At 40.6% G+C, this 27,384-nt stretch overlaps 1 long non-coding RNA gene across 1 annotated transcript in view; it reads left to right on the top strand.

Moving 5' to 3' along the window:
- The first annotated feature begins 5,120 nt into the window (after positions 1 to 5,120).
- Positions 5,121 to 27,384, top strand: part of LOC142059526 (uncharacterized) — a 193,858-nt gene continuing 171,594 nt past the window's right edge. Inside the window, exon 1 of the long non-coding RNA XR_012661394.1 lies at positions 5,121 to 5,575. This is a non-coding gene — a long non-coding RNA (uncharacterized LOC142059526). The remainder of the gene's footprint in view (positions 5,576 to 27,384) is intronic.

The following is a 27,384-nucleotide window of genomic DNA, read 5'->3' as shown; positions in this document are numbered from 1 at the left end:
ATCCAAACTGACCAACGGGATATTCCATACCATATGGCGTCATGCTCAGTATATAGAGCTGGGGGAAGAAGAAGGAAGGGGGGGTGCGTTTGGAGTGATGGAGTTTGTCTTCCCAAGTAACTGTTACGTGTGGTGGAGCCCTGCTTTTCCTGGAGATGGCTGAACACCTGCCTTCCCATGGGAAGTAGTGAATGAATTCCTTCTTTTGCTTTGCTTCCACGTGCAGCTTTTGCTTTATCTATTAAACTGTCTTTATCTCAACCCATGAGTTGCCTCACTTTTACTCTTCCGATTCTCTTCCCCGTCCCACCAGGGAGGAGTGAGCAAGTGGCTGCGTGGTGCTTGGTTGCTGACTGGGGCTAAACCACAACACCAAGCCAGACTGAAGGCCCTGCATGGTACCTCCTTCTCCGGCACCATCTTTCCATTCAGCAGGTTAGACTGGTAGATCCTTGGAATGCTCTGATCCACCAGCCTCTACTCCCTCCATCAGCTTCCTTGCTGGCTTTTTTTTCTCTTTTTTTCCTCGTTTTTCTCATGGACTGGGTACAGACATTAGCTGTCAGTGCTATGACTACGCTACCAGGCCATAACTGCCCTGACCTGCCTCACCAGGGGTCCCTATAGGAACCCAAGTTTCAGTGTGTCCAGGTGTATATAGGGAATGAGGGGACACCTCACTGGGAGGAAAGGCAGCTGTGCTAGCTCTGGGGGCACTAACAAGCCTTGATTGTCTCAAGGAGCCTCACCTGGGGCATCCTCCCACCCCAACACCTCAGGTGCAGTTGTCCCTCCTGCCCCAGCTTCAGTATCAGTGTGCTGACTTCCAGTCCCCCATGCTCCTGGTGGCTGCTGGGACTGTGCTGTAGCCATCTCTGGCTCTTTTTGCTCTGGGCTGGACTGTCTGGATGGACCCTAGACCTGGACTTTTTCTCGCTGTGTCCAGGACCGTTGGTGGACGCCTGGATGCTGGGATCAGACTCTGAGGGCCATGGCCCTGTTGGTGAAGACTCTGTCAGCACTGGGGTCACTCCTGGCTTCCCTAGGGGAGCAGCTGGCCCTCGCTTCTCCTGGACAGTAATGCAGTGTTTCAAAGTGTCAACTACATGGTCTGCTAAACCAAAAGAGGAGGAGGTCTCATTCTTCGTGACTGGCAGCAATGGTTGGGTACCTGGTAAGTAGGCTGCTTTATTGATAATATACTTGTAACTCTTCTTTCCTGGGATTGAGTTGTCTGAAGGCATCAGGGCTGAGGTGCTGTGGTGCAGGTGTCGTCAGGAAGGGTCTGCCCTCGATTTGCTACTTGTCACCCATCTGCAAGGTGCCCAACCAGAAGGGCTGGCAGATCCTTTTTGGCAAATGGTGGGCCATGCTGAGCCACAGCAGGGTGTGCTGGGGCTTGTGTTCTTGTCTTTTATGCCTCCTCCTATCTTTCTCTACAGGGTGTTCAGTTTTCTTCAGAAACTGTGTAGTTGATTATCTTCAGCAGAATTGCCCATAGGAGAGGCTGTTTCTGCTTGATGAAATCCTGCTACATTTATTGTTACTATCTTTCTTCTAGTACTACTTTCACACTTCTGTGAAACACTCATGAAAAGAAAAGAGGCTGTTGGGTGATAAGTGTGTCCTTTTTCCTTTGCTTTATTTTCTTTTCTCCTTGTGCCTACCATTTTCATCTTTAGAAAATGGCTTATTTATCTCCCAAACACAGTTGCATTCTTTGCTTAATGTCCCTCTTCAGGAACTTATTCTGTATGGAAATTACCCTGTACAGGAAATAATTTACCTTTAACTCTCATCCTTTGCAATTGTCTTATTTTTAGATTGTTTTCTTGTTGGCTTTTTTTGCCAGTTCTTAGAACAATGAGGCTGGAGACTGCTGGCATCCAATAGCTTTGAAAAACTGTCAGTCTGATATGATCCAAACCATCTGCTTCCTGGGGTGACTAATTCTGGTCAGCATGAACTCCAGCTGTGGAGGAGCTGTAGCCCCAGATTCTGCTGGGGAAATCAAGGGCACAAGAACAAACCCCAGCAGGGAGTTAAATCAATGTGAAAATAAATGTACCTGTTTGAAGATGCCACCAAGATGGTCAGCCTGCTGCAAAGTGTGGTTGGAGTGTCTCAGACTGCATTTTGGGTCTTAGTGACCATAGTTATTTTTTCCCTGTGAGATACTGATTATTTTTTTTAATGCTGATCAGAAGTGTAGGTTGATTTATCATGTTAAAATTCAAGGGTATTGGAAGGTGCTAAAATCCTTCTATTTCCAAAGCATTCCTATTAGAAAGAGCAGACCCTCAGATAGCTGTCTGTTAAAGGATTGTATGTATTTTCTTATGAAGCTTTTATTGGAAAGAGACCCTCCTAAACAGCAGTCCTGAGTGAGCTATGGTTGCCATGGCTGAGATGGAGAGATGGGGGGCTGAAGCCTCCGTAGGCAGCACAAAATCCTGGGTTTGTTTCGGGTCACACTCAGAAACATATAACCAGAGGTATTCAGAGCTTGTGCACTGCAAGCTCACTCTCCTACTTGCTCTGTGATACCTTTATATGTGTTTCCATGCCTGTATAATTAGAACAGTCCTATGACTTTTATTACTTATCACAGAATAAAAACACATCTTCACAGAGATACTGCCCTGCTTTGAATGAAATGCAGCAGAAAGCCCAATCAGGCAGAGACTGAGATTTGGGAGGAAATGTGGTAGTAGTAAACATTTATGTAATCTTAGGCTATAGCAGGTACGCACACAATGAGTAATCAAGGAGCAGCCATTCATAATTTTGTTACACTTCGTATGATCTTCTCTTTCCCAAACCTACTATCAGCTATTGCTTTGAAGATAAGACTGCAGCTTTTCTTACTGGTTCTTTAACACTTCAAACCTCAACATCTGACTGCTTTCTAAATACAACCTTTTTTTCTAATACTGCTTGTGCTGCTGTAGCATCATTTTGATTATATGAGTGCTGAGTTTGAGCAAAAGAAGTTCAATTTTGGATTCCCAGTTTGACCTTTTTTTTTTTTTTTTTTTGGAGTATCCCTTGACTATACTGAGTTGCTCAATTTCCCCTTCTAGTTCAGCTTCTAGGTGGGAGTCTTGAAGAGCTGTGTAAATCAGGCCCAAGAATCTGAATTTGGGGATCTTTTTCAAAACATTTGAGATAATTTTCTTTTCTGAGTATATAAAAAATGTGAGGCAGCCGGGTGTTTTTGAAGCTGATGATAGCTAATTCAAAACAATGAAATTGTGAAATAGCATGGGCCTGGATTGAGATGCCTGTTAGGGACCCGGAGCTCAGTAGGGTCTGGATACAGTCTCAGTGTCTTGGGCTAGGTACTGAGATGGAGGGAGTCAAAGATATTTTTTGGCAATATGCCTGAGTGACAGAGAAGTAAACTGACAGATTCGTCTCTTGGGTTACAGTCATGTGACATTTCATGCTAGAATTCTCTTTTTGTAAAATCTGTATTGGACGTGAGCGTGCTCCCCTTGGGCTAGGGAGGAGGAGAGGAGATGCAGCAATTTCTGTACGTGCTAACTGAAAGAAAAATTGTCTTGGCAGCCTCACTCTATAGTTGGCAAAGGCTGTATGCCTTTTCTCCAGGCACACAGGCAGGGATGCAGGTACTGGTCCCTTCTTGTTTAGAGCTATGCCAACCAAAGCATGTTCGAGTTTGCTTTCCAAAATCTGAGGAGGCCTGCAAAAAAAAAAAAAAAACAACTAGACAAAACAATGGGATATCTTCAGTCAGGGAAAGAAAATAAGTATAACTTACATCCACAGTAGTTAAGGTATGGGGAGAGACTCTGGGGAAGGCAGAGCCTTATTATTCATGTTGGCCAACAAATACAAAATGAGAACTGATAGCTTTAGTAAATAAAGTGTAGGTTAAGTCTCTAAATCAAACTTTGAATGTGTTTTGTCAGGCTGTTCCAACAGCAAGGCAGAATGCACAGCATTGTGCAACTGAAAGGTGACTGCGGCTGTTATGGTTTGATATTAGTACAGTTGACAGTGCTTAGTACAATTGTTAAAGCATTTACCTACACTCTGCCACCTGAGTTAAACTCGGAAAAGATTTGCACAGAAGTACAGCACGGAGTAAAACTTCCACACTGGTGGAAAGACAGAAAATCTGGTATTCTGTTTATTTAATATACAATTTTATATTTTTTTAATCCAACTGGGGATGCAGTCATGATGGTAATTGTAACTGAATTCCTTGTGTTTCCTGCAGTTGCATTGCAGGAAGCTAATTCAAAAAAGAAACCCAAAACCTTAAGAATGGGTGGGTTGAGGTGTGGAAGTTCCAGAAGGAAGGGATATCAGAATGGCAGGTGTTGATGATCTCTGCATTAGTAGGTTATCAAGATCCTGGCACATGGAGCTAGAGCTTTTCAGGACACCCTGATCAGGAAAACAAGGGGCAGCCTAAACAAGGAGCAGTCCACACCCAGGCAAAGTGAGGCAAAATAGAGAGAGAAAAGATCCCAATCACTGTCAGTTCCAAAGGGTATGAAAGGCACATCCAAACCCAGCACATACTCAGCAGGCTTTGGAGGACACAGAGGACATGACAAGGACTTGATGGCCCGCTCCTCTGCGTTGTCTCCAGACCACATGAGTAAACATGCCTGGGTGCTGGCCACCCCACTTGGACACATAAATCCTAGCACTTGTGAGAAAGTGATTGAACTAGGATTTATTTTAAACTAAAATAAATATTAAATTATAAGTCAATTATTTTAAAAGAAAATAAGATCATGCGTTGAGCTTTGCTACAATATTCCAACATTCTTTCCTGAGAAAAAGCTTGTTGACAGCAGAGAAAAGCTTGTTAAGGAAAGGACTTTTCTCAAATTAGGAGGAAGATGCTAATACTCCATTATCTTGTCTGGCTATTTTGTAGTGTTTGAACGTATAATCAGCTTGAACAGTGCAATAATGAACTCTACCTAGCGTAGGGGAGTAACTGGTTGACACCATTAGCATTAGGGATGTCAAAGAGGATCAGTAATAGGTGGAAGATGCGACCATTTTCACTAGGCATAATATAGATAAATTGCATGATAAGTATATATCTGAATAAGTTTGTACTTGGTCCTTGCTTGACTCCAGAAACAAGACAGCAGCAAGGTAGTTTTGAACACCTTCTGCATTTCTGTAACGGTTCTATGCTGAGGGCACTGTCAAAGTTCAGGAGCAGAGCTAGCTCGGCTGTTTGCTGTGAACAATTTAGGAAATATCCCTGGGGTTAAATACAGTTCACATACCTCCTGCAGTTTGCCTTTTTAAGAGGTCAGGCTGTTACCCAAAAACAAGTGGGAAAGTAAATAGGCCTGGTTTGGTTTTTTTGGGTGGTTTTTTAAGTTTTGTTTTGTTGTCTTCTGGGGTTTTTTTTCTTCTTAATTTCTACTAAGCCAAGGTCAGCTAAATAACTGCCACCAATAAAGTGAATGTTGTTCACTGGTGGCAGTCACTGGCATCCTACTTGAACACTGTGTAAATGTCAGGCTTTATCCTAATGGAAAGTGAAAATTGACTGCAGTGGCTAAATTATCTGGAGGTAATCTCTGCTCTTGGGTCTCTGCATATATGAATTATGAAAAGGAAACTTAAAATAAATGGAGAATTTGGCAACTTCTGTGCTCTGTTGTCAGAAGTTGGCCAATGTGTTTTCTTAATGTACTGACATAAGAATATTCCCTAGATATTTTTAAGCAAAATTCAAGGAAGTGTTAATTACAGTGTTTTGATCTTGTTGCTGCTGTTTGTACTGAATGTAAATAGTCCTGCAGTCTTGACTGTCACTTCTGGCCTCTATCTAGTGTCTCTTTGTTTTCCTGGTTTTTTTTAATCCTTTCTTTTTTCTTTCTTCAAATGTTTTGGTCATTTTAGAAGTGGGGTAATGTCACAGCAGGGTAACTAGAGGCTGTGATCTGATTCTCCCCCATTACAAGCTGAAATGCCTAAATAAAAAGCATAGTTGCCTTTGGGGTGGGAGGAGGTTTGAGGAAGAGGATGATCGCCCAAAGTTTGAATTGCTGCTTGGAGAAGCCTGTCTTTGTTTTGGCTGCTTAGGTAGTTCAGGCAATTATGGTTGAAATTGGATGTCTTCCCTGGGTGGGATGAATCTAGTCATCCTGGCATTTTTCAGGGCAGAGGAGCCGTTTGCCACTTGCCTCAGAAGATTCTGAACATTGTACAATCTCATTGAAAATAAGAAAGATCATGCTTTTATGGGCACAAAACAATCAGGAGCAAAACTGTACAAAACATTGAAGATACTTCTTCAGTCTCCTATTTCTGTATCATACCCAGTTTTACTTGTGCATTTTTCAGCATGTCTCCTCGGTAAGAATCTTCTGATATATATATTTTTAAATCTTTTTCCACAGATTGTTAAAAAAAATAAAGCCTCTTTCATGATGGAAACAATGTTCCTCCTTCTATCAAGGCTGGGCCTGCATAAATATGACTGAGCTGTTTTAGATCAAAACTTTCAGCAAAAATACTTGCCTCTGCAAAGGCCAACCTCAGCAAATTTCTGTATGGTTTAAAGTCTGGGAATATGCATTAATGGAACTTGGCATTCATAGGGAAAACACTCATGAAACAGTAACTCAGCCTACATGGGGATATGCGGCTTTAACAGGTTTTTATCTGAAAAATGTGAAACTGTCAAAGTTGAAGTCATTTACTTAAATGTACATGACTTTTAGAGGAATACAGGCATGTTTCCCCTGAAAAGCTCTGCCTCCTCCTAGGTGGAAAGAGCCTGTGCTTGGAAATTGAATCCCTACTGCACAGGCTGCCTTGAAGGGAAGGACCTTGGGGCACCTCCTCTCTAGTAGCAGCTTGGGAAGCTGGAAGGGCAAGCACCAGGGAGGGCTTGCCTGCTTCCCGTGCTGCTGGTCCTGGCCCTGCTGCAGAGGGTTAAGTCCTGGCTGGAGCCCTCGGGGCTGCCATAGTCTGTGCTGTAGTACTGAGGGGCCCCAATACTGTAATGCTGGGTCTTCTCATGCTTTTCCAACTACTGAGTTTTTGGCATCTGACCAGGATCCCCAGACCTGGTGTACCAGTGCTTACTTCCCGCAAAATTATCAGAACACACTAATAGAAACTCCTACAAGTCCTTTTCTTTTGTATGAATGAGTTGTTGGAGTTTCTCATAGTGAAGACCTTCAAGCCAGTCTGCTTCTCTCTGGTTGCTGCTGTTCCTCTTGACTGTGAGCAGGCATGGTGCTGCTGGGGTCTAAACCCTTGGCCTTGGACCCTGCAAGCTGCAGGCACTGTGCAGGCTTATGTAGTAGTGCTCTGCTGAAGTCAAAGTTATTACATTGATGTCTGCCCCAGGTGAGGATTTAGACCTTTGTACCCAAAAGTTTGGTATGTTTTGTGGTGTACACAGTCAAGTAAACTGGTGGGAGGGGAAAGCAAACTCGATTGAGGTGTGGTGGTTTTCTTGGGATTTTTTTGGTTTTGTTTTTTTTTAATATTGCCCATTGCTTTTGGGTTCCTTCCTACTCCTATCTGAAAAAGTAGTAGTTTAACAGCCTCATGTTGAAGGGGTTGTAATTTAGGGAGGAGGTCAGACTGATGAATTTCTTTCTATCAGTTGCTCTTTAGGAGCACATCTCAGCTCTGAACTCTACAGTGCAGACACAAGCAGACATGATTCAGCTGGCAACTTGGCATCATTAGGTATAAAGTATAACACTGGGCTTTGTGTGACAGTTTTAATCAACTTCTCCCTCAAGGTCACCCTTGGCTTCTGAGCTCTGGGAGTCCCAAAACCTGCTGTGATTTATTTTGATGAAGGTAAGTCAGTCCATGTTTTCTGGCAGTTTGGCTGTTCTGTGATCTGTAACTACATTGCTTCTAGTACTAAAAATACACTCTGGACAAATATGTGTGGATGGACAGCTCAAATAATAGCAATCCATCTTAGCAAATGACATTAGTTCTTTTATTGCTTCTTTCAGCTGACTTGTCCCTTCGTAATAGGAGAGGCTCATTACTCCCATAGGAGGTTCAGAAAAACCATTTTTGTCAGAAAAACTGTTAGCTTTCTGGTTCAGCACTTAAATGGTTTCGGAAGTGACAAAGGAATTTGTAAAGGGCCTTGGGCAGCTTGAGACAGAGTGAGGAGGGGAAGTTGGCTGCCCAACAGTGCTCCAGCCTCTCAGCCTAATGGCTACAAAATTCAAAACCATTTATATCTACTCTTTTCTCTTGTGCTTCCGTTTTCAGATGCACATACAGCAGGGATCAGGAGGATGCCTTGCACGGTCAGCATGTCTGCCTTAGGAATGGTACACGGCTTGTATCAGAGGGATTACAAAGGGGCTGCTATTAAAATAACTCAGTGGATACTGTAGTAAAAATTTATGGAGGTTGTAATTGTGTTATAAGGATGAAACTCAAGTTTATCCTGCTGCAATTTTAATGCAGCTGAATATCAGGGTTGTGCCTGTATGGATACCCAGCACGCTTAATGTGCAGTTCCCAGGGAGGTCCAGGAGCTCTGGAGCTAATCTCTGCAGAGAGGACATGTCTGACTGCCTGAAGACAGTTGACTGAGCTCCTAGCCAGCCTCTCAGCAAAACAACAGACAGGAGCTCTGCAGACAGGAATTTTGGACAGTCCCAGAGATCTTCTTAGGTGGCTCCTGTTGTGCACAGACTAACTGGTAGACACTGCTTGTGTCCTGGGGTATGGTGGTTAACTTCCTGGGCAGAGAAACCAGGAGCTCCTGGGGGTTCTTCCTGTTGGCATTTGCTGTAGACAAAGGTGTTGACCAAACTGTATGGACAGAACTGCTCAGTAGGACTGGTCTTGTAGAGCAGTCTTTGTTCATGGTTAAGATAGCTAAGAGGTGGTTTGTACGTAATTTAAGGTAATGAATAGAAATGGATCCTGCCTATGCTGGAGTATTCAGAGGTGTGCCAGTGGGTGAGAGTTCTCCAGAATGGTTTGGGGAGTATTATCTCATCCAGCTGAAGGCACCTTTGAAAGGACACCTGCAGTGGAGACACTAATCACTAGCTGGATAGCAAGTGACCATCCTGTTCAAGAGGTTTGATTCTATAAATAAGCATTACCCAATACAAACAATACCGATAGATTAGGTCTTTTTAGCAAACACTCTTTTCTGTGTCTATTCAGCAGCATCCATTCAGCACAGGTGCGATGCTTCCATTGAATTGCTGCTAGCATCTACCCTTTACAGACTGTTCTTCAATGAGCTGGTGGAAAATCTTCTAGTGTTAGTGAAAGATGTTAGTAACTGTAATTGTGAAAAGTGATAAGCATCAAGTTTTCCAAAACCAAAGTCTATGCTGGTGACTGGTTCTGATCACACTTGAGACTGGAACTGACCACAGCTTTCTGGCAGTGATTATTTTCAAGCCAGTAGTAATGCTAGTCATGGGTGTTGTCTGAAAAGCGGATTTGTCGCCTGTTGGGCAATGAATCAATAATCACACGCTCAGGAGAGACATTGCTAATTTATTTCAGGGTTGCACAAGCCTGGATGGTTGGTGGTTTTCCACAAATCAAGCACACCAAAGACAGCTACCTCATTATATTTATACAATAAATCCAGTCATATTCTGCCTATTTAATACATATACATTCTAATCTACATCGGCTGCATAATGGTGTTAAGTTGCTCCTCTTGGCTCAGCTTCAGATTTTGTGCATGCCTTCCTCTCTTCAGGGGTCTTTGGTGGTCTTCACAGATAAAGTACCCTAACCCTTTCCATCCATATATGGTCACATGTTACACAAGGACAATTTAAGGCTATTTTTTCTTGCCAACTTTCCATACTTTTATTCTAAAAGGAATGCTTGTCCTTGATTAAATGGATAATCACTGATGGCTAAGATATCCCATTGCTAAGCTTAGGTTAAATATTAAAACATGAAACAGTGTTTGATCAAAAAGAAAGGAGTCTAGATTCATGCTAATTAAACATATACAATATCTGTTCTTTCCAAGGGGTGGGGGTTGTTCTCTTACATGGGGATGAGAAGCTTCAAGAGGCAGAATCCCTATGGGGATGCAAGTGCTGCTATGACTACATCAACCTGTATGTCTGAAAAAGACACAAGCCCTTCAAAACTGCCTAGGCAATTAGGTTGTTGTTAAGTACCAAGTCTGGGTTACAGCTTTAAAAAGACTGAATATAGATTCCCTGCACCGCTATTCCTTAGAAAAAGTCCTTCACAGACACCTTGCCTTTATTTATAAAACAACTTCAGCTAATGATATCTGGCTGATTCAGATGGTGTTCCAGGATTTGAATGAAGTCAACAGCTTGTCTGTGACTGTTTGTCAGAGGATATGTGCAGGCTATTTGCTGCAAGAGGATAAGATTGAAAGAAAAAATCATCACCATTGAGGTGATGCAGGAAGACTGCCATCTTTCTCCCATTACCTATGTTCACTAAGCTAAAAGGATGTGTTGTTGCTTTCTGTTCTAGTATTCCGTATATTCAATGCCTCATCAACTAGTGGCCAGACAAATTACTACTTTGTTGAAAGTAGGCAAAAGACCACTTCAGGTAAAGTGCAACTTAAAACGATTGCTTCTGCTTTAGCTTCGGCCAGCATGTTTCCTACACTTTACTAAAATGCTTTGCATTACAAGATTAAAACTTAAGCAGAGGGCGAGCTTTTACAGATGTGTTTCTGTGTATTGCTCCCACTGAGCTAGTCAGTCCCATAGCTTTTTAGCTGATTGTTAAAGCCACTCTGAAATGGGTCTTCTGAGGCTCTGCTGCTTTGCTGTTCTGCCCGGAACCTTCAGCTGAAGGTATTTAATATATTTTTCTGGACTCCTACACACAAAGAAGGAGTAGAATTCATACTTTTAAGTAACAGACATGGGGCAAAAGAACTGGCTTACTTTTGCAGGCAAAAATGACAGCCGTTATCAGGGAAAGGAAAAGATTTTATATTTTTAAGGTTTTCCAGCCTGATCCACTGACTACAGCATTAGGAAGCCTTTGCTACTACTGTAAAGTGTGTGGGAAAGGGCAACCTTGTCTTTGTTGCTACATGTCTGGACCAGAGTATTTGGAAAATACCTGTGCAAACTCTCAAGATAGTACGCAGGAATTAGGTCTTTGCACTTTTCTTGGTGCTCCTTACAATATGACAGTCACTTTTTGGATAGACAGTGGCTCCTCAGTGGAGCTTGGCTGTCTCTGCCATCACAGTGCATCTTTGATATCATCATCAGAAAGTTGGTGTTTGTTCTAAATATGCAGGGGGGTTCCTGAGCCATGAGGCCATTTTTAGACTTTTAAACCTGTCTTTTTGTCATCTTATCTGTCCTCAAAATGCAGAGGAGTTTGGTCAAATTGATTTCTCCAGCACAAGAATTATGAAGGACCCTACTACTCTTTTTTAAATAGTCAGATTTCACTAGAGATTTGAGCTTCAGAATACAGTGTCTTGAAGAATCCCTGTGCCAATACCTGAAAAGAAACATCAGTGTCATGTTCTTTCTATTTGTAATGCAATTCACTATGGAAACAGATTTATGATTCTCTGCTGTGTGTGTCTGTCCATCTCCCTAGTAATTTTGAACTGTTGGGTGATATCAATCAAATGTGACAGAGGTAAAGGTCTGAAAAGATAATTAACTTCCTGCAAGTTTTTGTGAAAGTTACTGTCTGGGTAGAGAGAGGAGATACTACCTTATACTTTTATAAACTTAGTCTGCAGCATATGTTTAACCTTTATTACTTATAATGAATTTACCATGAGGGGAATTTACCTTTCATGCTTTAAATGTGGGTAAAACTGCACGTGGAGCAAGTTGAACCTGTTTCCATCATTTCCCACACTTGCTGAGCTGTATGCTTATGCTGAAGAGACGTGGACCTGGGCAGAAAGAGCACTGTGATTTTGCTCCTTGCACATGGTAACAGGCATTGGTTGTGTTTTGGGCTTAAGTGATTGTTTCTGATTGAAGCAGTCATACCTCAGCTACTTGTGCTGAGTGTGAGATCTGCTGATCGGTGTGTGGGGAGTGAGGTGGGGCAGTTAGGAAAATTCTGTTTCTTCTGTTGCTCTATTTAGGTGTGTAAACTTGTGTGCCTCTGCAACGTTGGATTGTGTGGTGTACGCCTATACTTGTATCCATTTGTGTTCCTTAATGCACCTAATGCCCCCTGCTTTGTTTCAGACCTTGTCTGAGGCAGAATGAACTCCTAAATTGGTGCTTTTTACAATCAAGGTGTCCTGTGTCCCACCCCCCTCAACACGCACACATACTGACCTTATTCAGTGGCTGAAGAGAATGGATTTCCTGCTCAGCTTTTTCTTTTTTCCTCCAGACTCTGTCTACATCCACATGTAAACTGTGGGATGACTTTAAGAATGTCTAATGTTGTAATTTTGATTAGCTATTAACTATTTATTAGCCTCAGTGCTGTTTTTAATGCTGCTAATCCCATTTTTAAAATATCGTGCAGCCTCAGGTTTGCAACAAAGTTTTAAATTGGCTGTTTTTGCAAGCATCACATTTTCTTTTAATGGTTTGCCTATTTTCTTGTACGCACCTGAGTAAGAAAACACATAACACGAGGCACATGAAACAGTATAGTGCTCCTATTCACCTTGTCTTACAGCACAAGAATAAAGGAATGCTTGCTGATGAGAAGAAACACGCTCGGAAAGTTTGGGAAACACTTATCATGACAGGTAAACGGTGTGGAACATTTGCTGTCATGGGGTATCATTAAGGCAAACAGCGTGGCAGGACTCTGTGTCTTAGGTACTAATAGCAGTAGAATAATGTAACATTTATACCTGCAGCAGAAAAATCAAATGTTACTGCGGAAAGAATACCAGTGGCAGAACTGGCAAAACTGTTTTGAAGGACATCCTTCGGTAGTCTAGGATGGATAATTTATATTTTGTACTTGGAACTGACAATTGACAAGAAATAAAATGTAAAAATTTTTTGTTTGGCATAAGAAGCTGAAAATACTTACGTTCCCCGCTTGTTCCAGCTACTTTTTTTTCCCCCAGTGGATGTGGAGGGATAATGGAAAGAAAGTACTATCAACTGGCAGTCAGTGGTTTTACTACCTGTTTCTCTGACAAACACTTCCCAGGCTCCTGATGGACTTTCTGTAGAGAAATACTTGATAGCAAGTTCAAAGGAGATGGGTAGCAAAGGGCCGTTTGGCTTTGAAAATCATTAACTGCTGAGCTCCCTTCCCTGTTTTTTTGTGTTGGTGCTTGTAAGCAATGCTGCAGAGCTGTGCTGGAGCTATGTAGAAAGGGGAAGAGTCTATTCCAGCAATGCTTTAGTGGGTCAGTACCTTTCACAAAGGTACAATTTAGCTTTGGTGCAACAGGGGCAGTATTTTACAGTATGGTATAAGTATCTTTCAAGTTGAGACCTTCTTCTCTTGGAGTCTTAGCTTGAAGTCTTCATGTTTGCTCTTTCACCACAAGGCAGGCTTTTGTGAACTATAACGTGATTTTGGGTGGGTTGGCTGACAAATTTTATTTGCTTTTTGTTTACTCTGAAAATAACTCTGAGTAGATTTTTAGAGGGGGGGGTTAGGGAGGAATAAAGATGGTTCTGTGCTTGTCTTCTCCAGCACTATTTAAAACATCAAATTGCTCTCTGGTGTAAGCAGAACTGGATCTAACGTCTGAAGACATAGCAGAGACGGCTGAGGATGCAAGAATATTAATTATCCTTTAATACATAAGACTTACATACTTAACCTTTTACCCTTAGTGCTATCAGTTACCCTGAAGAATAGTATCTCTGAAGTTCCTGTACAGGCTTTGTGAAATAGCAGTGCAGTACATAACTTTCCTCTCTTGCTATGTCATATTTAGGTATCTGTCTTCTGGAGTTGAAACAGCTTCTAAACAAACAAATAGAAAATTGGGTCAGCTATCTTCAAATAGAAAATATTTGGAAAAATGGGAAGTAAGGCATTAGGCTCATGTTTGAAAAGGCATACTCAGTGTAATGATCCCTAGAGTATCACCAGAGGGGTTCTGAAGACTTTCAAAGTGGCTCCACATTTATGTCTCTCCCTAAAGCATGCCTTTCAGAAATTAGGACAAAGTGTTGCAGATTCCTTGCAGGTGAAAAGGTTTTGGGTTTGTTTTTTTTTTTTTTTCAATCATCCTGCCTTATAAAACATGCTATCTGGAATTATAAGCAGTGTGTTTTGCCGCACCTGGTGGGATCTTTGTAGTCACCACTGAAGCTGTTCATGTACCTGCGTCACTTGTCCCTGACTGTTTTATCTCAGTCATATTTGTTACAGCCTTAGAAGTCATGCTTAAGGTGGAGCATAGAACTTAATACATTTTCTGCTTTGTGTTGCAATATTTCTAGAGTAAACATAATGTGAATGCTTAGGAAATGGGGTAAAGTAGTTCAGTCTAAAATTTCAGTGGGGACCCAGGCTTTGATCCTGCGATGAAATTCACCCCTATAGAGCCCATGGCAGCATCAGGACCTGGGCTTTTATAAAATCCTCTTTGTTGTTACTGCAAAGGTGTCTTCAAAAAATTTCTACATAGATTGGATAGATCTTTAAAGTAATTGGTTGAATATTAATTTCTGTGGCTCAGTGCAATTATATTAATTATGGGGAACTCATTAGGCACTAATGTAAATATTAGAACCTCTTCTGTAACATTCACTGTAATTTAATGCTAATTCATAGAACCATTATTAAACTGTTAATAGTCAGGACTGCAATTCATTCAAGTACATAACATCTCACACAATCAGTAAAGCATTTCAGTTGGTGAGCAACATGCATTAGAGTCCACACAAGTTCTTTTGACCACGTAGTCATGAGCTGTTTGTAGGCTTCCCATCACAAGTTAGAGAAGGGTTACAGTAAACTGTCAAAGATTTCTTGGAGTATTAACTAACCTGGCATCTCTGGTTCTCATAACTGCCATGTGTTGTTAGTAGTTGGCTAAACTACTGCACAACTTTGTATCTCATGTAATCTGTTTGGAAGCTGAGACGATTATGTCTCTTACATAATTTTAAAACCTATCATGCTAACAAAAGTAGTTTCCCAATCTTGCATTTATTTTGTATTCATGCGCTTTAGATTTCCTTGGCATAGGGCTTGCTAATAGGGGGGTTGTTTCTGTTCACATACACAGCTTGTAGTCATCTGATGCAGCTTGTGGTCATCTGATAACACTGGTGCAAAAGGGGATGACCTAGTTGTTTTTCATGAAATGCTCACATCTGTTATTTTGTTAGTCAAGGGGGCAAAAAGGTAGAAATGAAGTCACTTTTAAATAACTGGGCGAGGGCCAATGAATTCCAGGCTTTGGTTTTCCAAAGCTGTCCTTTTGCTGTCCTTTAATACAAAGCTTTCTATTCTAAAGTGACAAAAACACAACCCAAAATAAGTGTTGATGTGAGATCTAGCTAGAATTTAGGTGCCTAATATTGCTGTCCTGAAGAAGACTATGTAGCTGCTGTCAAAACCCTGGAAGGGATTTAAAAAATAAAAATCTTAGCTACCTGGAATTGTGCTGGTGCCCAGCCTTGGCAGGCCTGAAGGGCTTCATCCAAGTCTGCCTCCAGTGTGGAAGCTGTGTACTTGTCCCTGTTAGCACCCTGAGGGACTCAGTGGTGTGGATGGCTGTGCTGGTGGAGGGAAGCCACTCAGCACTGCTGTGGCTCCTGTTTCTACAATTTGCTGTTTTGGTTTGGTGTTTTGTGGTGGGTTTTTTTGCTGTTGGTGGGGTTTGGTTTGGTTTGGTTTTTTGGCTGAGGGAAGCAGAGGGACCTGAATTTGATCCCCTCTCCCCTACCCGAGTATGTGGATTCATGTCCCCTGTTGTCCTTGTTGTCCTCTGCAGTTCTGAAGCCACTGGACTACTGGCAGTTGGGGCTGGAGGCATGCCCTACCTGCCCCTATTGAAGGATTTGGGGATTAGTGGTCAAATGTACGAAAGGAATGAGGGCAAATGCCTGACAGGTGTTCCAGTCATCACTTGAGAGTAATTTATATAGCCTCTGAAAGGACTTTTGGTTAAAATTCTTGCCCCCCTCCCCATCCCTGCAGACCTGGGGAGTTCTGAACCTTGACCTTCTGTCTCGGAGGAGCATGGTGTTGTGCACAAGGAGAGGAACTACCTTGAAAGCTACTGTTTTGAAAGGGTTGAGGAAAGGGCCTCCTTTCCTATCTTCGAGAGAGAGTTGGGCTGTCTGTTCCCAGTGCAAAGAAGTTTTGTTTCCCCCTTGAATGTGGGTGTTGGAAGAATAAACTGTAAGTTTCAAAATGGTTCTTACCATCTTCCTTTGCAGAGAGCTGAAGACATTGAATAGCAAATATTCTGATGCCTGGTAGCACTTCACTTGAACATCTTGAACTGGGCTGGAAGCAATCTGCTTGCTGTCTTTGCCCAGGAAGTGTGTCAGGAGTGTAGGGATGTCTCTCAGGGTCTCTCTTTCTTTTCTGTGGTCAGACGCCTAAAAGCTAGCTTATGCACAGTCTAACTCCTAGAGACTTTAACAGGAAATTTTTCTGTTTTAATGAGCTATGTTGCCCTCAAAACTAACTTTTCTCCTTTTTAAAAAGAAACTCACAGTAGCAGCCTAGCTGGTTTAATAAACATAGAATTAAAAGCACAGCATTTAAGACCAGTTTTTGAATCTTATTTCATCAAATGATCAGTTTGAAATAAGTTTACATACCATCTTTAACAGCACCATCTGGTGGCTTTCAGGTAATGTTAACCTTAATCATGGCTAGAACTGTGTTTTACCATATTCCAGGATATGAAATGTTTGGGTTGTTTTATTATGAATACCAGAAGAGGCAAGTGGATTCTGTATGGGTAAATAAGGCATAAAAATATAGACCTTGACAAAAGCATGTTGCCGAACTCCCACACATTCTGAGTATGTGGGGTAAACCAGTGCAGAACTCCAGGGTTATATGTGCATAAATATTTAACTTGCATAAATATTTAAATACTAGAAGAGGGATATTTTCTAATTCCTGTACTATGTTTAAAGACTCCTACTTACCATACAAATTCTTCTATTAAAGATTATTTTATGCTTGCTTCTAATCTCCTTACATGTATGTAGAGTCAGGAGAGATCAATGAAGTCACTGATTGGAAGAACATCCGTCTGAACAGCACGGGGAATTTAAAATATATTGAGGGTTTAGGATTGTGAACTTTCATTTTGATTTATTCAGTCTCAGCAAACAGAGAAGGTTGATATCACAGCGGGGAAGGAGTGGGCAGAAAGACAATCCATGCTCAGCCAGTGAAGCTTTGAAACACAACCAAAGAGAGAATTTCTGTCACAAGCCTTTGTGAAGAACACAGTACCGATGAACAGTTTCTGAAGCTGATGGGTGATGGCCATAGAAACGCCACTAGAGTTCCTGCACAAGAATTTGTAGGTGGGCAAAGTATCCTGCTTCTCCTTCCCTCCCCCAGCTGGTATCCAACAGTGTGCTACTTTACATTACATGACTGATATATGAGTGGCATTAAGCGTAAGGCCACACAGACTTAGAGCTTTTTTTCTCATTGTAATAACAGCTGATGATTCAGTATGGAGCTCTGGCTTATGTTTTAGTCTCTGTTCTATCTAGAAAATCCAATTCCCTCAGTGTTAGGTGATCCCTCTGGCAATTATGGTTGTGTACAGCAAGCCTTGGCATCAACAGCTTAGTACTGGCTTCACTGATTAGAAGCAGAACTTTTGCTTGACGATTTGTAAAGAGGTCTGCTCACAGCTGCTGGGACAGAACCCTTTCCAGAGAAGAGCTTTCTATGCCTTCCATTTGTTATGTCCTCTGGTTGGTAACAGGAAATAAAGATGACCTGGAAAATATGAAGTTCAAGTGTTTGCAACCGCTGGTTGTTATTGCTAAGAAATGTAGATTACTTTAAAAAAAAAAAAAAAAACAAAAAACAACCACCAAAAAGAATCCATTTGCAATTTGTACTGGAAAGACCAAATTAAAAGACTGCAGGAAGCAGTTTGGTGTAGTAGGTAGCAAGGTGCTGGCCTTGCTGTCTCAAAAGATGTGTGCTCTGTAGCTAACTGGGGCTAATAGGCATGACTGGCCAAGTCACTGACTCTTATTTCCTCTGTGCCTATTCCTGCCCTCCCCATGCTGTCTGAGTCGTGAGCTCCTGATAATACAGGGGTGGTTTTCAGTCTCTTTCTTAGTTTGTGTGGCCTGATACTGTAGTGAGCATAATGAACTGCGTCCTCAGCAGATGCCCCCACCTGTGATGACTGCAGTTGAGTGTCGTCTATTTACAGCAACTTGGAAGGTACCCTTCTCTAGCAGAACTTAGAGGCATAGCAAATGTAGTCTGTAGTTTTTACCACAGAAATGGTGTCGATTTTGTATATTTCCATTGAACTTCCTGCTTCATATCTGGAATGAAAGTGAAATAGCAAGTGATGAAAATAGTAATGAAAATTATGATGAGGATTTATGCTTATAATAATCATCTGCAGATATTAAAGCTTTGCAGTACCCTTTTTCAGAGATATTCATATGAGTCAGTGAGATCTGATGACTTGCTCAAGGTCACATAGTTAGTTTGTGGCAGAGACAGAAATTGCATCTTAAGAGTCAGAACAGTATCATATTCACAGGCTTCCATTTATTTAGACACTGGGTGTTACAAGCACTGTTGTGCTGTATGATGTGGCAAGGCTATGAAGAAAGAAGGAGGTATACCCAGAAGTAAGCTTGGCAGTACATACTGGGTATAAAAATTTGGTTTTGCTTCTTCAAATTGGCATAACTCTGTTAATTTTATATGACCTTGATTTTTACTGATGCTTACATAAACAGTGGTTAAAAGATTCTTGGATTCTTAGTCTTGATGAAGAAACTGGCAAGCACTTATGCCAGGGACCCTCTATAACCTTCTTCAGTAACTGGTGACGGGTAGGACATGTGCAGAGCTGAGCATACTTTGGCCATTGGAGTCAGGAAGCTATGTTTGTCCTGTATAGTTTAAGGGTGATGCTGTCAGTGTATTAGCATTCAGAGCTGCCCTCTCCTTGCTTTTGGCCCTACCATAGTGGCATAAGTTCTACTTTTCTAAGTCAGAAGGCTACCTTTGACTTCGTGCCAGATTGTGCACAAACCTGGTTCAGAATGTCAGTTCAAGAGCAGAAATAGTATAATTAGTTCCAGGATCCGTGCAGGAGAAGCAGAAGACAACCTACTGCAGCCATATTCAACTTCAAGAGATATGTGGAAATGGGGAAATAGCTCATGCCAGCTTGTTAAAAAGGAAACAGAAAGTTACAGATGGCATGGATGTGATACTGAAGACGGAGAACAAATGGTTCCCACGTATTGAGAAACACTTCAGAAAGGGCAGAAAAGAAGCATCATCACTTAATAGCAGCATGATGGTTGCTCTTGAAAGCAAGAGTCCTCTAAAAGCTTAAAGCTTTATCTAAATGAGGAAAATATAAAGGATTAAAAAACCTGACAGGTTAAATGTAGAAATGCAGTAAGGCAGACTGAAAAAAAGGGTTAAAGGACAACTTGCAAAAGGCATCAAAACTAGTAAGAAATACATCTTCAAAAACATCAACATCAGGGAGCTTGCCAGAAAAATCTCTAGGGCTAGTAGATGCTCAGGAATGACAAATGAGTTCTTTGCATCTGTTGTTCATTGTGAATGAAAGGTAGTTCCTTGTGCTGGAACACTTCTGAAAGAAGAATGAATCAGAAAATCTCTTTCAAATTGAAGAGTTGGTAGGGGAATTTTTGAATCAAATAAAGAAGTTGCCAAGTAATTTGTTATTAATCCGAGCTTTCTGTAGGAATTCAAGAACGAGATAAAGACTAACTGTGGTGTTGCATACAAGCACTCTGGTTCCTGAGGACTGAAAGATGACAAATGTGATAGGACTTTCTGAAATGCAGGAAACCACAGGCTGATGAGCTTGAGATATGTACATGAAAAAAATTGCTAGTTCATTGTATATTAAGAATGGAATTACTGAATACAGGGATAAACTTCTTGCAAAGTCAGGAGTCAGCCTGGCTTTTTGTAAGGAGAAGTCAGACTGTGCAAAATGTTGGAGTGTTTCTAATGAGTTAGTAAATGTATCTGTTCTGGAATCCATGGTGTTCAGCATATGCATAAATGATGCAGTAAGAGTTGAATACTTGATGTTCATTACTGTCCTGAATAATTTTAAATTATTAATGATGACTGAAGAATTTTATAAGAATCTATTGAAACTGAGTGACTGGGCAGTGAAATACAAAAGAAATGCAGTGTAGATGAACGAAGTGAGTTATATGGGGGAGGTGGGAGCCTGAACGGGGGAGAGATAGGTGGGTTCTGAGCTGGTTCTTGAGCAAGATCATGGATTATGATAGAAATGCCATCTCAACATTCAGGAGTGTTCCAACAGGTATGTCAAGTACTAGAGTTGTTAGGACACTAATAGAGAGCAAAATTGAAGCAGCATTAAATCCTTTGTATGCTAATATGAATGCACAGAACTCCTGCATCCTGAATACTGTATGTGGTTGTGGTTCCTTTACTCCCCACCCTGCCTCAAATATGCTAAAACTAAATGAATTGATGAGAGAACAGCAAGGCTCTTTAAAAGGTTGGAATGGGCTCTATAAAAGAAATCAATTATGAGGCTAGGGCTCTTCAGCATGGGAAAGAGACTACTAAGGGCAATGGTGATAGAGGGATATAAAGTCGTGGCATGGAGAGAGAGGGTAGAGATTGATCCCTAACTCAGCAGAGACAGGGACACATTAAGCTGGCAGGAGACTGGTTCAGGGTAAGTGTCACTATCTGTGTGACCCGTTCTTATGTTTCTTCCTAGCTACCTGGTACCTACACATGCCACTATTAGAGGCAGTATAGTGGGCCGTGTGGACCTTTGTATCTCCTGCTATAGTTGTCTTATGTCTGGCTTAAGGTAGTTTGGGAAACCACTGCTGCAACTTTTAACAGCAGTACTGGCCTTCCGTCAGTATGTCAGCTTGTCATCCTTAGTGCTAATTCAGGGTCAGAAGTCAAGCAGCTGAGAGTTGACAGATGCTTATCCTGACCAAGCACCTTGTGCTAAGATTCTTGCAGTAAATTTGTTTTGTCTTTAATACAGAGGCGCTCCATGCACGTGGAACGGGGGGAAGGTCTGAACAGCATCTCCACAGCCGCCTGTGAATAGCAGGACCCCAGCCCCCCAAGGCAGAGATGCAGACTGCTTCTGCAGTCTCGATGAGGCACAGTGACAGAGAGGCAGGAAATTGTAGCCTTAGGCAATGCAATGGGAATGTTCTGTTTGGGTTTACAGTGATTTGTGTTTTGGTTTCAGCAGTATTTTGAAAATCGAAACGTTGTGTGTAATTCTAGAAGACTACAGAAGCCAAAAGATAAAAGAAAGAGAGTCCCATATGTTTTTACAATATTAAAACAACTGCAACTAAAGCTGCAGCACTGCCAGCCTTTATCAAAAGGCTGTGCTTTTGCATTTGAAGTAACAAAGGACTAAATGACAAAGAACATACTGACCCTTTATATACAGCTGTAGAGGGGAAGAAAAATCTCAAAGTATTGAAATTTTTCTTTGAAGAGTCTTTTCATGTTACTTTCAGACACGAAAGGTAAGAACATGGTACAGATACAGACCAAACAGGTTAAAGGAATAGTTGAAAGTACATGTCCACACATGAAAGTTGCTAGGAATGGTTTGTTTTTCTGCTGGGACATCTAGAAAGGTACCCCTACATATCCTTAAGGTCTCATTTTATTTTAGTTCAAGTAGGTGAGAGTCCCTAACCTGAGAAATGTGAGGAAATCTGCAGGTTTTTTGTGAGAAGGGGTGGCTCCTTACTGTGCCAGTAAAAACTCCTTTTATTGTTCTTGGCAGGAGGTATCTAGTCGCCCTGTAGCACCTTGCCATACCCTGAACTTATTTTTAAACTCCTTTCCTTCAGAGTAACAGCCTCCTGGGACCCTGTATGTGTTGCAAATTCAGGAGGAAATCTGCAGATATTTTCAACTGAAGATACTGTCTTTATATTGAGATTCAACATGAATAAACATGGGATTTAGCATCAAAAGACCCTGTTCAATCACCACTGTGCTCGGTGTGATTTCAAGAACCTGTTGGTCCTATATGAGTGGTTTAGGCTTTAAGGCCAAAGATGTGGAGAGTTGATTAGTCCTGGCTGAACTCTCACAAACAGAAACTGAGAATTGTTAAACTCGAGCTTTGAGTTTAATATTAAAAACACCCACAAGAATTCTTCTATATGTAAAAAGAAAATTGGGATTTTATCATAATGATGGTTTTGATGTACTTTCCTGCTACACCTAGAAGTGTAGATGAAGAGAGCAGATCCCTACTAAAGGTCATGACTTCTCTTGCCGCATTGGAGATGAGATATGAGCTGAGGTCTATTTAGTCCAATCCTCTTGTTACTATGCCACCTTAATTCAGATGAAGAAATGTTAAAAATAGAATAATTTGTCTACCAGGAATAGTTGCATGCTTTTTCTGAGTTCCTGTTGATTAATAATGGGCTTCTTTCCAGTGCAGAGTAATTTTTTTCTTTTCCTTCCCAGATCATAGAACTTTAAAAAAATCTTTAGTAGCCTTGAAAATTCTTGTTCATGTCATTGCACAGTATATTTCTTAAATATGCATAATAATCTCTTGACAGTAATTTCCAAAGCAGTGGACAAATGTGCGTTCAATTTTGGCACATACCAATTTCATCAGATAGCTGAATTTGCAAGCAGGAAACAAATACAGAAATACAGATATTAAAAGGTAAATCAACGCAAATTATTATTTTTCTAATTATTTTTCTCACTGAGAAGTTTAATGCTAGTTTCCCCAGATAATGTAGAAGCTGGTTGGGAGTTACAGGAACAAGGGTGAGCAAGTACAGTATTCATACACCTTGAAATATTTGAAAGAAGATTTTAATCGTGAACTATATTAGTCAAATGTTAACACGTATTTTTATGTATAAAGTTAAATGGGTCAGGTACATGATATTACAAGGTAAATTTTTGGTACTTTGGCCCAAAGTACCATTTTCTGATGGGAAAGTAAAAGAATTGCAAGAAATTCTGGATAACTGAAGCCTAGCCATTGTTTCTTGAGTGTTTGAAAACTACCTTTAGTGAAAATATGAAATTGCCCTTCTCCCTCCCATGTTTCACAAAAAGTTGTCAGCTTTTTGGCCCAAGTTTTCTGAGGAAAAGATATAGCCAGGTTTTGCTAGCTGTAAGTGGAAATGAAAATAAGAAACACTAGACATGTTGATTATTAGACCCAGAAAGATCAGATTCAGAAACTTGTGAACTGAGTGCTAAAATACTGGCATAGAGCATACGTGGTATGAATCATCCCAATCAAATGGAGGAAATTACTTAGCCACATGAAAAAATTATGCCCTGACATTAAAAGCTACTAGTTTGTTTTACTTTTTGCTGGCACTTTATTATTCCTGAAGCTTTAAAGAACTCCAGCCTCGTATCTCCCATGATGGGTGTTCTAATTATGAACATTAAGAATATCTTCTGATTGTTTTGAGTTAGCTAATAACTTGATATGCTAAATAAATCAAGCAGTTCCCAATCCAAATGTAGTGTCTGACTTTGGAAATAAAGCATGCTCCCTCTCTGCTGTGTGAAATAGGTCTGAACAGCTGGAACAAATGTTCTTGTCACTAAATTATAAATTACAGCTGTCGAGAATAAAACATTTAGTTCCAGCAGCCAAGAAATAGATTTTTAAGAATTCTTCCCATTTATCAGTTTAGCCATTGATTATGTGTGTAAGATCATTGAATCAGCAGTAATGAATGAAATTCTTGATTGCTCAAATACCAGACTAAATGTACCCATAGTTTTACATTCAGGAACTTGATCATGTTTAAAAATGCCTTAAAGCATTTAAGGAACTAATACTATGTGTAACCACCTATATATACTGCCTTTCTGATCACCAGTAACATGTTTGCTGAATAGGAGAGTAAGATCAATTTGCTTCCGTGAGCTCCTTACTTGCCAGATTCTCAGTGTGTCACGTCTTGCATAGTAGCAGTTTGACTTCTGAAGGGTTGTGATTGCCTTGATGGCTTATGGAGTGGTAGGAGATCAGGGCTAAGGTCAGACTGAGTTTCCTAGTATTAACCATTTAACTGGCTGCCCTGTTTTCCTTGGTGCAAGAGGAGGAAGGTTGCTGTATGTGTTCCAAAATAGATATGATCTACCATCACAGTCTGCTGCTGTTCCTCAGGCTTGTCTTGAGATGAAACCTGAAGTAAGCAAGCATATAGATTTGATCCAGTTGTTTGTGTGGGCTTTTTTTGTTTTTGTTTTTTTTTTTTTCTTTCTTAATTTTGGTTTGGCTTTTTTGTAGTTTTCTTTTTAATATTGGTCCTGCTAACTGGTATTTGAACAGTTTTATTTTCCACGTATTCTGATGGCTTCAGTCTTCACCAGTGTAAAGGGGGCTACTGGCTTCAACCTTTTAAAGTTTTATACCCTGTTTTTCACAAATCTCTACCAATTACAGTTGTTTTGAGCAGAAAGTTAAGGGATATCTGCAGTGTGCTTGTGACACTGCTGTACTTGCATACTGTTTCTGTGTTCAAGACTTCTGTTTGTGAAATCATCAGTTCAACATCTATTAGATGACATTTCAATGGAAGTAGCTAAGATGTGCAAGCATGTGTTACAGATCCTTTTGACGTCATGTGGAGTTGGTAGGAAAAAGTATTTCTGCAAGTGCAAGAACATATCTGAAGACCATTTTCCTTAAAGATATGTCGTGGGCTTGACACCTGCTGGTTCTGATCACTTTTATGACGCTTCCTCCAAAGTTAAAGTTTTCTTTCTGGGTATTTTATGAAATTCTGCATTGGGAAGGTTTCTCCAGCCTGAACACTTACGTGCTTGCTTTCTCTACCTGACTATCAGTCTTGATAAAACTCGCAGGAACCAAGTTATATTTGAGAATCGTATGATGCTATTCAAGTAAGTCTTGAAAAACTGTGGGTAGGGTCAAGGGGGAGAGAGGGCACAGGTTTTGCATAAGTTTCTTTAAACAGAAAACCAAAGCTAACTAACAGCTGTAAAGATATTATCCATGGTCTGAAGTTGGCTATTGTTCTTTTTCCAAATGCCCTCCGCCGCCTGTTAATTCTCCATAAATGCAGAATTTGTATTGACAAAGCAAAAAAATACTACAGAAGAGATGTAGTTTTAAGAGATGTAGATATGTTTGAGGACATCATTCTTACTAAAATTTATTTTAGATTCCATTTCATTTTAGAGTGAAATCTGAGAGATATTTATCTCAACTGACTTCCATCTTTAAGTATCAATAAAACCAACTTTAAAAAAAAAACCAAACCGCAAACTAATAAAAGCCAGTAATTACAGCTAGAGCAAGCGGTAGATATAGGCAGTTCTTGGCTGATCAATAGTTGGTGAAGAAAATGCACCAGGTGTAATTTGGTAGCTCAGTAATTTATTAAACAGATTAATCCTCTTTCTGCCTGAGGAATATCAGTGAGTTATTTAGTTCCCTTCACCTTCTCTTCACATATATCCAGTAAATATCCTTCTGTAGATTTTGTAGTTTGCTGCCAGCAAACTCTCAGTTTGGTACTGTCATGGAGAATCCAGAAGTTGTGATATGGTGGTTTTTAGTTTCTGTGTCAGAAAAGCATACAGGTATTCCCTGCACAGATTAGTTTCAATCAGAAATTCACTTTGAGAAAATGTTCCTGGGTAAACTAGGTCATTCAAATGGCAGAAAACAAGAAAAGTATGTTGACGAAATGGGCAAAATGAATTTGTTAGGAAATTGAGTCTGGGCAGAGGCATCTCTCTGTCCAGATGGTATCTCAGCTCAATCATTCAGCTTGAATAAATAGTATTTTTGTTTCCCTGGTATGCACCACAACTGCTTTGCTTCTGGGGACATAAACTGTGTTTCAAAACTAGAGCAATTGTTAGGTTAGTATAGCTTGCTAATTAAAGGCTAGATCTTATCCCTGATAGGTATCTATTTCTTCTGGATTTACTTATTATAAGCTTTTGGTTGTATTAGTCTACCTTTTACTCTGGACAGAGTCATTCATAGTTACTATGTAGCATGTTACTGATGGGGTTAGATGCAGTATTTAAAATACTCTGAAATTATCTCAAAGGCCTTTATATAAAATTCTTCTTTGCAATACAATTTTCATTATGTGGGCTGAAGAATGCCATCTTCCAATTTCATGTTGCGTAAATTCACATTTTAAAATTTACATTTTGAGCATTCCTCACTAGCCTGATGTGTGCGCAAGTATATATCTCTCTATATATCTATATATATTTACACACACCTATTTCCATTGAAGCTGCAGTTTTGTTCTGTGGTCTGAAAACAGTATCTCTTAGCCAACAATAAAAGGAAAAAAACCCTCAGCACACTGGGTAGTGCTCAATGGCTCCCTATAAGCCCTCTCCCCCATACAGTCTCTTAAGGTCCAGAAACCAGAAGACAAAATAATTAATTTTTAATGCACACAGGCCAAAGGTCAGTATCTATATATTTTATTTGCTGCTTAATTGGTAGAAATGGGAGAAGGTGCCTGTTGGATTTAAGGGAGTTTTAGGCCTCCATCCTGCCGAGTCTTTGCTTTTCTAATGAGGTTGCCCATGACAATGGCAAAGGTAGTATTGGTTTTGGATGGGAGCATGGGCATGCCAGGAAACAGCTCTCGCTTTCTTCTAGTTCAGAACAGAGGGAAACTAGATCAGAGACACTTGAGTGCTGGTTTCAGAAGAAACTTACAGATGTGCCTAAATTAAATAGTCTACTTAAATATCTGTTACTTGTTTCTTGTTCTGTTTAGCCTCTCTTCAAAATCTGAAATCTGCAGATTTAAAATAAATTATATAGGAACAATTAATTTCTTACACTTGATCATTTCAGAACCATGAAGAATAAAATGAGGATACAGTCAAATGTTTCTGTGTACAGCTATCTATTAGTATAATTGGATTTATGCTTGTCCTCCCTGTACACTAAGAAACTCTTCTACAAATAGATGCTTGTAGAAGTATGTGGTCGCCTGAATCTGTTTGAGGCCTCCTTTATGACTGTTAGTAACTATATAACGGAATCCAATGAGGATGGCTGTCCCAGACAGCTACATGTTAAGTACAAACCAATCAGTCTTTTAAGCTGTAATGTCTTTTTTTCTTGCAGTATGCTTCCTGAACTGTGATGAGTATACTCACAGTGTACTCACTATACTCCCGTACCCTACTTAAAGGGGAAACTGTCCTATG

Source organism: Phalacrocorax aristotelis, chromosome 7 (assembly GCF_949628215.1).
Source record: "Phalacrocorax aristotelis chromosome 7, bGulAri2.1, whole genome shotgun sequence".
Taxonomy (NCBI): domain Eukaryota; kingdom Metazoa; phylum Chordata; class Aves; order Suliformes; family Phalacrocoracidae; genus Phalacrocorax; species Phalacrocorax aristotelis.
Note: the sequence above shows the minus strand (reverse complement) of the source record. Positions and strands in the feature narration are given on the sequence as shown.